An 11,031-nucleotide genomic window follows, 5' to 3' on the forward strand; every position below is an offset into this window, starting at 1 on the left:
GTAATTGGGGTAAGAAATGAGGTTTTTAGATTGTTACGGGACTGTTGGACATTACGTAACCCTCGCCCCTTTGACGACGTTACAACACGCTGTCTTATCAACGGCCATAACGGTTATGTTCCACAAGACCAAGGATGGGAAGTAATCCTAGTAAAACCAGAATGCATGACTTGTTTCTGGACGTATGAATTACGTGTCTTTATTGCCTTTGCTGAACGACTTGTGTACTAGCTAGAATTATCTTCACAACTATCTTGTATCAAAGTTATTGTGTGCTATATTTCATGCTTTATGTAAAATAAGAGGTATTGTAAGATTGTAAAATATTGTATAAAAGTTTGAACGCGAAATATTATTATAATCAGTTTTTCATATAGAATTGTAGTAGTTGAATTGTATATTAGCTACTAAGTATGAACTTAACGGGTAGGTACTACCCGAATTTAAACTTATAAAACGCTAATATGAAGAAAAAGCTTTTATAAATGAGTTCATATTATGCTACGAAATACTATTAACTACTCTTAATATTCTGTATGATTAACTTGTTCCATTTGACTATTTTGAAGGAAATGGCACCGACTACTCGACACACCGTGAATATGAATGAAGAGGAATTCCGTACTTTTCTAGCTTCAAACATAGCCGCAGTACAGGCTGCGCTACATACCAACAATAACCTTGGATCTAGCAGTACAGGAAATCGTGTAGGATGCACCTACAAAGAATTTACTGCCTGCAAACCTTTGGAATTTGATGGAACCGAAGGACCGATCGGATTGAAACGGTGGACCGAGAAGGTCGAATCGGTGTTTGCCATAAGTAAGTGTACTGAAGAGGACAAAGTGAAGTACGCTACGCATACCTTCACAGGTTCTACGTTAACATGGTGGAATACCTATCTAGAGCAAGTGGGACAAGACGATGCGTACGCACTACCGTGGTCAGCATTCAAGCACTTGTTGAACGAGAAGTACCGTCCCAGAACCGAGGTCAACAAGCTCAAGACAGAACTTAGAGGGTTACGAACCCAAGGATTTGATATTACCACGTACGAAAGACGATTCACAGAATTGTGCCTATTGTGTCCGGGAGCATTCGAAGATGAGGAAGAGAAGATCGACGCGTTTGTGAAAGGATTACCGGAAAGAATCCAAGAAGATATAAGTTCACACGAGCCCGCCTCCATACAACAGGCATGTAGAATGGCTCACAAACTAGTGAACCAGATTGAAGAAAGAATTAAAGAACAGACTGCTGAAGAGGCCAATGTGAAGCAAGTCAAAAGAAAGTGGGAGGAAAACGGTGATAAGAATCACCAATACAACAACAACAGCAATTACAACAATAATCGCAACAATTATCCCAACAATCGCAACATCAATCGCAACTACAACAAACGGCCCAACAATAACAACAACAACAACAACAACAGTAACTACAACAATCATCCCAACAACAATAATAACCGCAACAATAATAACAATCAGAAGCAGCTATGCCAAAGGTGTGAAAAGTATCACTCGGGGTTCTGCACCAAATTTTGCAACAAGTGTAAAAGAAATGGTCATAGCGCGGCGAAGTGTGAGGTCTACGGACCAGGGGTTAATAGAACGAAAGGAACAAATGGTGTCGGAACGAGTAATGGCGGAGCAAGTAGTGTCGGAGCAAGTTATGCCAATGTAGTTTGTTATAAATGTGGAAAACCGGGCCACATTATTAGAAATTGCCCGAACCAGGAGAACATGAATGGACAAGGCCGCGGAAGAGTTTTCAATATTAATGCGGCAGAGGCACAGGAAGACCCAGAGCTTGTTACGGGTACGTTTCTTATTGACAATAAATCTGCTTACGTTTTATTTGATTCGGGTGCGGATAGAAGCTATATGAGTAGAGATTTTTGTGCTAAATTAAGTTGTCCATTGACGCCTTTGGATAGTAAATTTTTACTCGAATTAGCAAATGGTAAATTAATTTCAGCAGATAATATATGTCGGAATCGAGAAATTAAACTGGTTAGCGAAACATTTAAGATTGACTTGATACCAGTAGAGTTAGGGAGTTTTGATGTGATAATCGGTATGGACTGGTTGAAAGAAGTGAAAGCAGAGATCGTTTGTTACAAAAATGCAATTCATATTATACGAGAAAAAGGAAAACCCTTAATGGTGTACGGAGAAAAGGGCAACACGAAGCTACATCTTATTAGTAATTTGAAGGCACAAAAACTAATAAGAAAAGGTTGCTATGTTGTTCTAGCACACGTCGAGAAAGTACAAACTGAAGAAAAGAGCATCAATGATGTTCCCGTCGCAAAAGAATTTCCCGATGTATTTCCGAAAGAATTACCGGGATTACCCCCACATCGATCCGTTGAATTTCAAATAGATCTTGTACCAGGAGCTGCACCAATAGCTCGTGCTCCTTACAGACTCGCACCCAGCGAGATGAAAGAACTGCAAAGCCAATTACAAGAACTTTTAGAGCGTGGTTTCATTCGACCAAGCACATCACTGTGGGGAGCTCCTGTTTTGTTTGTCAAGAAGAAAGATGGTACATTCAGGTTGTGTATCGACTACCGAGAGTTGAACAAACTTACCATCAAGAACCGCTACCCACTACCGAGAATTGACGACTTATTTGATCAACTACAAGGCTCGTCTGTTTATTCAAAGATTGACTTACGTTCCGGGTTTCATCAAATGCGGGTGAAAGAAGATGATATTCCAAAGACTGCTTTCAGAACACGTTACGGTCATTACGAGTTTATGGTCATGCCGTTTGGTTTAACTAATGCACCAGCTGTGTTCATGGACCTTATGAACCGAGTGTGTGGACCATACCTTGACAAGTTTGTCATTGTTTTCATTGATGACATACTTATTTACTCAAAGAATGACCAAGAACACGGTGAACATTTGAGAAAGGTGTTAGAAGTATTGAGGCAGGAACAATTGTACGCTAAGTTTTCAAAGTGTGCATTTTGGTTGGAAGAAGTTCAATTCCTCGGTCACATAGTGAACAAAGAAGGTATTAAGGTGGATCCGGCAAAGATAGAAACTGTTGAAAAGTGGGAAACCCCGAAAACTCCGAAACACATACGCCAGTTTTTGGGACTAGCTGGTTACTACAGAAGGTTCATCCAAGACTTTTCCAGAATAGCAAAACCCTTGACTGCATTAACGCATAAAGGGAAGAAATTTGAATGGAATGATGAACAAGAGAAAGCGTTTCAGTTATTGAAGAAAAAGCTAACTACGGCACCTATATTGTCATTGCCTGAAGGGAATGATGATTTTGTGATCTATTGTGACGCATCAAAGCAAGGTCTCGGTTGTGTATTAATGCAACGAACGAAGGTGATTGCTTATGCGTCTAGACAATTGAAGATTCACGAACAAAATTATACGACGCATGATTTGGAATTAGGCGCAGTTGTTTTTGCATTAAAGACTTGGAGGCACTACTTATATGGGGTTAAAAGTATTATATATACCGACCACAAAAGTCTTCAACACATATTTAATCAGAAACAACTGAATATGAGGCAGCGTAGGTGGATTGAATTATTGAATGATTACGACTTTGAGATTCGTTACCACCCGGGGAAGGCAAATGTGGTAGCCGATGCCTTGAGCAGGAAGGACAGAGAACCCATTCGAGTAAAATCTATGAATATAATGATTCATAATAACCTTACTACTCAAATAAAGGAGGCACAACAAGGAGTTTTAAAAGGGGGAAATTTAAAGGATGAAATACCCAAAGGATCGGAGAAGCATCTTAATATTCGGGAAGACGGAACCCGGTATAGGGCTGAAAGGATTTGGGTACCAAAATTTGGAGATATGAGAGAAATGGTACTTAGAGAAGCTCATAAAACCAGATACTCAATACATCCTGAAACAGGGATGATGTACAAGGATCTCAAGAAACATTTTTGGTGGCCGGGTATGAAAGCCGATGTTGCTAAATACGTAGGAGAATGTTTGACATGTTCTAAGGTCAAAGCTGAGCATCAGAAACCATCAGGTCTACTTCAACAACCCGAAATCCCGGAATGGAAATGGGAAAACATTACCATGGATTTCATCACTAAATTGCCGAGGACTGCAAGTGGTTTTGATACTATTTGGGTAATAGTTGATCGTCTCACCAAATCAGCACACTTCCTGCCAATAAGAGAAGATGACAAGATGGAGAAGTTAGCACGACTGTATTTGAAGGAAGTCGTCTCCAGACATGGAATACCAATCTCTATTATCTCTGATAGGGATGGCAGATTTATTTCAAGATTCTGGCAGACATTACAGCAAGCATTAGGAACTCGTCTAGACATGAGTACTGCCTATCATCCACAAACTGATGGGCAGAGCGAAAGGACGATACAAACGCTTGAAGACATGCTACGAGCATGTGTTATTGATTTCGGAAACAGTTGGGATCGACATCTACCGTTAGCAGAATTTTCCTACAACAACAGCTACCATTCAAGCATTGAGATGGCGCCATTTGAAGCACTTTATGGTAGAAAGTGCAGGTCTCCGATTTGTTGGAGTGAAGTGGGGGATAGACAGATTACGGGTCCGGAGATTATACAAGAAACTACCGAGAAGATCATCCAAATTCAACAACGGTTGAAAACCGCCCAAAGTCGACAAAAGAGCTATGCTGACATTAAAAGAAAAGATATAGAATTTGAAATTGGAGAGATGGTCATGCTTAAAGTTTCACCTTGGAAAGGCGTTGTTCGATTTGGTAAACGAGGGAAATTAAATCCAAGGTATATTGGACCATTCAAGATTATTGATCGTGTCGGACCAGTAGCTTACCGACTTGAGTTACCTCAACAACTCGCGGCTGTACATAACACTTTCCACGTCTCGAATTTGAAGAAATGTTTTGCTAAAGAAGATCTCACTATTCCGTTAGATGAAATCCAAATCAACGAAAAACTTCAATTCATCGAAGAACCCGTCGAAATAATGGATCGTGAGATTAAAAGACTTAAGCAAAACAAGATGCCAATTGTTAAGGTTCGATGGAATGCTCGTAGAGGACCCGAGTTCACCTGGGAGCGTGAAGATCAGATGAAGAAGAAATACCCGCATCTATTTCTAGAAGATTCGTCAACACCTTCAACTGTTTAAAATTTCGGGACGAAATTTATTTAACGGGTAGGTACTGTAGTGACCCGAACTTTTCCATGTTTATATATATTAATTGAGATTGATATTTACATGATTAAATGTTTCCAACATGTTAAGCAATCAAACTTGTTAAGACTTGATTAATTGAAATAGGTTTCATATAGACAATTGACCACCCAAGTTGACCGGTGATTCACGAACGTTAAAACTTGTAAAAACTATATGATGACATATATATGGTTATATATATAGTTAACATGATATTATGATAAGTAAACATATCATTAAGTATATTAACAATGAACTACATATGTAAAAACAAGACTACTAACTTAATGATTTTGAAACGAGACATATATGTAACGATTATCGTTATAACGACATTTAATGTATATATATCATATTAAGAGATATTTGTACATCATAATATCATGATAATATAATAATTTAAAATCTCTTTTGATATTATAAACATTGGGTTAACAACATTTAACAAGATCGTTAACCTAAAGGTTTCAAAACAACATTTACATGTAACGACTAACGATGACTTAACGACTCAGTTAAAATGTATATACATGTAGTGTTTTAATATGTATTCATACACTTTTGAAAGACTTCAAGACACTTATCAAAATACTTCTACTTAACAAAAATGCTTACAATTACATCCTCGTTCAGTTTCATCAACAATTCTACTCGTATGCACCCGTATTCGTACTCGTACAATACACAGCTTTTAGATGTATGTACTATTGGTATATACACTCCAATGATCAGCTCTTAGCAGCCCATGTGAGTCACCTAACACATGTGGGAACCATCATTTGGCAACTAGCATGAAATATCTCATAAAATTACAAAAATATGAGTAATCATTCATGACTTATTTACATGAAAACAAAATAACATATCCTTTATATCTAATCCATACACCAACGACCAAAAACACCTACAAACTCTTTCATTCTTCAATTTTCTTCATCTAATTGATCTCTCTCAAGTTCTATCTTCAAGTTCTAAGTGTTCTTCATAAATTCCAAAAGTTCTAGTTTCATAAAATCAAGAATACTTTCAAGTTTGCTAGCTCACTTCCAATCTTGTAAGGTGATCATCCAACCTCAAGAAATCTTTGTTTCTTACAGTAGGTTATCATTCTAATACAAGGTAATAATCATATTCAAACTTTGGTTCAATTTCTATAACTATAACAATCTTATTTTAAGTGATGATCTTACTTGAACTTGTTTTCGTGTCATGATTCTGCTTCAAGAACTTCGAGCCATCCAAGGATCCATTGAAGCTAGATCCATTTTTCTCTTTTCCAGTAGGTTTATCCAAGGAACTTAAGGTAGTAATGATATTCATAACATCATTCGATTCATACATATAAAACTATCTTATTCGAAGGTTTAAACTTGTAATCACTAGAACATAGTTTAGTTAATTCTAAACTTGTTCGCAAACAAAAGTTAATCCTTCTAACTTAACTTTTAAAATAAACTAAACACATGTTCTATATCTATATGATATGCTAACTTAATGATTTAAAACCTGGAAACACGAAAAACACCGTAAAACCGGATTTACGCCGTCGTAGTAACACCGCGGGCTGTTTTGGGTTAGTTAATTTAAAACTATGATAAACATTGATTTAAAAGTTGTTATTCTGAGAAAATGATTTTTATTATGAACATGAAACTATATCCAAAAATTATGGTTAAACTCAAAGTGGAAGTATGTTTTCTAAAATGGTCATCTAGACGTCGTTCTTTCGACTGAAATGACTACCTTTACAAAAACGACTTGTAACTTATCTTTCCGACTATAAACCTATACTTTTTCTGTTTAGATTCATAAAATAGGGTTCAATATGAAACCATAGCAATTTGATTCACTCAAAACGGATTTAAAATGAAGAAGTTATGGGTAAAACAAGATTGGATAATTTTTCTCATTTTAGCTACGTGAAAATTGGTAACAAATCTATTCCATCCATAACTTAATCAACTTGTATTGTATATTATGTAATCTTGAGATACCATAGACACGTATACAATGTTTCGACCTATCATGTCGACACATCTATATATATTTCGGAACAACCATAGACACTCTATATGTGAATGTTGGAGTTAGCTATACAGGGTTGAGGTTGATTCCAAAATATATATAGTTTGAGTTGTGATCAATACTGAGATACGTATACACTGGGTCGTGGATTGATTCAAGATAATATTTATCGATTTATTTCTGTACATCTAACTGTGGACAACTAGTTGTAGGTTACTAACGAGGACAGCTGACTTAATAAACTTAAAACATCAAAATATATTAAAAGTGTTGTAAATATATTTTGAACATACTTTGATATATATGTATATATTGTTATAGGTTCGTGAATCAACCAGTGGCCAAGTCTTACTTCCCGACGAAGTAAAAATCTGTGAAAGTGAGTTATAGTCCCACTTTTAAAATCTAATATTTTTGGGATGAGAATACATGCAGGTTTTATAAATGATTTACAAAATAGACACAAGTACGTGAAACTACATTCTATGGTTGAATTATAGAAATCGAATATGCCCCTTTTTATTAAGTCTGGTAATCTAAGAATTAGGGAACAGACACCCTAATTGACGCGAATCCTAAAGATAGATCTATTGGGCTTAACAACCCCCATCCAAAGTACCGGATGCTTTAGTACTTCGAAATTTATATCATATCCGAAGGGTGTCCCGGAATGATGGGGATATTCTTATATATGCATCTTGTTAATATCGGTTACCAGGTGTTCACCATATGAATGATTTTTATCTCTATGTATGGGATGTGTATTGAAATATGAAATCTTGTGGTCTATTATTATGATTTGATATATATAGGTTAAACCTATAACTCACCAACATTTTTGTTGACGTTTTAAGCATGTTTATTCTCAGGTGATTATTAAGAGCTTCCGCTGTCGCATACTTAAATAAGGACGAGATTTGGAGTCGATGCTTGTATGATATTGTGTAAAAACTGCATTCAAGAAACTTATTTTGTTGTAACATATTTGTATTGTAAACCATTATGTAATGGTCGTGTGTAAACAGGATATTTTAGATTATCATTATTTGATAATCTACGTAAAGCTTTTTAAACCTTTATTGATGAAATAAAGGTTATGGTTTGTTTTAAAATGAATGCAGTCTTTGAAAAACGTCTCATATAGAGGTCAAAACCTCGCAACGAAATCAATTAATATGGAACGTTTTTAATCAATAAGAACGGGACATTTCATCTTTCATACGTGGTAATATCAAATCCTTGGGTTCGTAACCCTCTAAGTTCTGTCTTGAGCTTATTGACCTCTGTTCTGGGACGGTACTTCTCGTTCATCAAGTGCTTGAATGCTGACCACGGTAGTGCATAAGCATCATCTTGTCCCACTTGCTCTAGATAGGTATTCCACCATGTTAACGCAGTACCTGTGAAGGTATGCGTAGCGTACTTCACTTTGTCCTCTTCAGTACACTTACTTATGGCAAACACCGATTCGACCTTCTCGGTCCACCGTTTCAATCCGATCGGTCCTTCGGTTCCATCAAATTCCAAATTTTGCAGGCAGTGAATTCTTTGTAGGTGCATCCTACACGATTTCCTGTACTGCTAGATCCAAGGTTATTGTTGGTATGTAGCGCGGCCTGTACTACGGCTATGTTTGAAGCAAGAAAGGCACGAAATTCCTCTTCACTCATATTCAAGGTGTGTCGAGTAGTCGGTGCCATTTCCTTCAAAATAGTCAAATGAAACGAGTTAATCATATAGAATATCAAGAGTAGTCAATAGTATTTCGTAGCGTAATATGAACTTATTTATAAAAGCTTTTTCTTCATATTAGCGTTTTATACTCTTTAATTCGGGTAGTACCTACACGTTAAGTTCATACTTAGTAGCTAACATACCATTTCAACTACTACAATTCTATATGAAAAACTAATCACAAAAAAATATATATCATATTCAAACCTTTATACAATAACTTGCAAACTTACAATATCGCTATTTTACATATAGCATTAAATATAGCACATAAAACTTTGATATAAAGTAGTTGTGAAGATAATTCTAGTTAATAAATAAGGCGTTCAGCAAAGGCAACAAAGACACGTAATTCGTACGTCCAGAAACAAGTCATGCATTCTGGTTTTACTAATACCACTTCCCATCCTTGGTCTTGTGGAGCGTAACCGTTGTGACCGATAGTATGACAACGTGTTGTAACGTCGTCAAAAGGGCGAAGGTTACGTAATGACCAACAGTCTCGTAATAACCTAAAAATCTCATTTCTTACCCCAATTACCGACTCCGTCACTTGTGGGAACGTTTTGTTTAATAGTTGTAGCCCGATGTTCTTTTTCTCACTTTGGTGAGAAGCGAACATTACTAACCCGTAAGCATAACATGCTTCTTTATGTTGCATGTTAGCCGCTTTTTCTAAATCATGAAGTCCTATATTCGGATACATTAAGTCAAAATAATTTCTTAACCCGTTGCGTAAAATAGCATTTGGGTTCCCCACAATATATGCGTCAAAGTAAACACATCGTACCTATGGGTTTCCCAATGTGATATCTCCCATCTTTCAAACGAAAGCCTTTTATAAACCAAGGCATTCTTGGAACGTTCTTCAAATGTCTTACAAACTGATTTTGCCATAAATAGTTGTGCCGAGGAATTCTGACCGACTCTAGACAAGATTTCATCAATCATGTCTCCGGGTAAGTCTTCTAAAATATTGGGTTGTCTATCCATTTTGTGTTTTTATACTGTAAAATAGACAAGAGTTAGATTCATAAAAAAAATAATTATTAATACAAGCAATTTTTACATATATCTTAAAGCATAAGCACACTATATTACATATATTACACCACACGAATACAACTATCTTATTCCGACTCGCTCGTTTCTTCTTCTTCAGTTTTGGTTCGTTTTGCCAAGTTTCTAGGGATATATGATGTTCCCCTAATACGAGCTGTCGTTTTCCACAACGGTTTAGAAAAACCTGGTGGTTTAGAGGTTCCCGGGTCATTGTTACAACTTAAGGACTTCGGGGTTTGACGATACATATAAAGTTCATCGGGGTTGGAATTAGATTTCTCTATTTTTATGCCCTTTCCCTTATTATTTTCTTTTGCCTTTTTAAATTCAGTTGGGTAATTTCTATAACATCATCGGAATTCTCGTCGGAATCCGATTCATCGGAGAATTGGTAATCCTCCCAATATTTTGCTTCCTTGGCGGAAACACCATTGACCATAATTAACCTTGGTCGGTTGGTTGAGGATTTTCTTTTACTTAACCGTTTTATTATTTCTCCCACTGGTTCTATTTCCTCCTCCGGTTCCTCCTCTTCCGGTTCTGATTCTTCTTTCGGTTCTGATTCTTCTTCCGGTTCCTCTTCGGGAACTTGTGAATCAGTCCAATATATATTCGACTCTTCGTTATTATTAGGTGAGTCAATGGGATTTGTGCTAGAGGTAGACATCTATCACACAATATCAAACATGTTAAGAGATTAATATATCAAATAATATATGCATGTTAATAATATATAGTTTCCAACAAAAATGTTAAGCAATCATTTTTAAAGAAAACACGGTCGAAGTCCAGACTCACTAATGCATCCTAACAAACTCGATAAGACACACTAATGCAAATTTTCTGGTTCTCTAAGACCAACGCTCGGATATCAACTGAAATGTCCCGTTCTTATTGATTAAAAACGTTCCATATTAATTGATTTCGTTGCGAGGTTTTGACCTCTATATGAGACGTTTTTCAAAGACTGCATTCATTTTAAAACAAACCATAACCTTTATTTCATCAATAA

The sequence above is a fragment of the Rutidosis leptorrhynchoides genome, chromosome 1, assembly GCF_046630445.1.
Source record: "Rutidosis leptorrhynchoides isolate AG116_Rl617_1_P2 chromosome 1, CSIRO_AGI_Rlap_v1, whole genome shotgun sequence".
In the NCBI taxonomy this organism is placed as follows: Eukaryota; Viridiplantae; Streptophyta; class Magnoliopsida; order Asterales; family Asteraceae; genus Rutidosis; species Rutidosis leptorrhynchoides.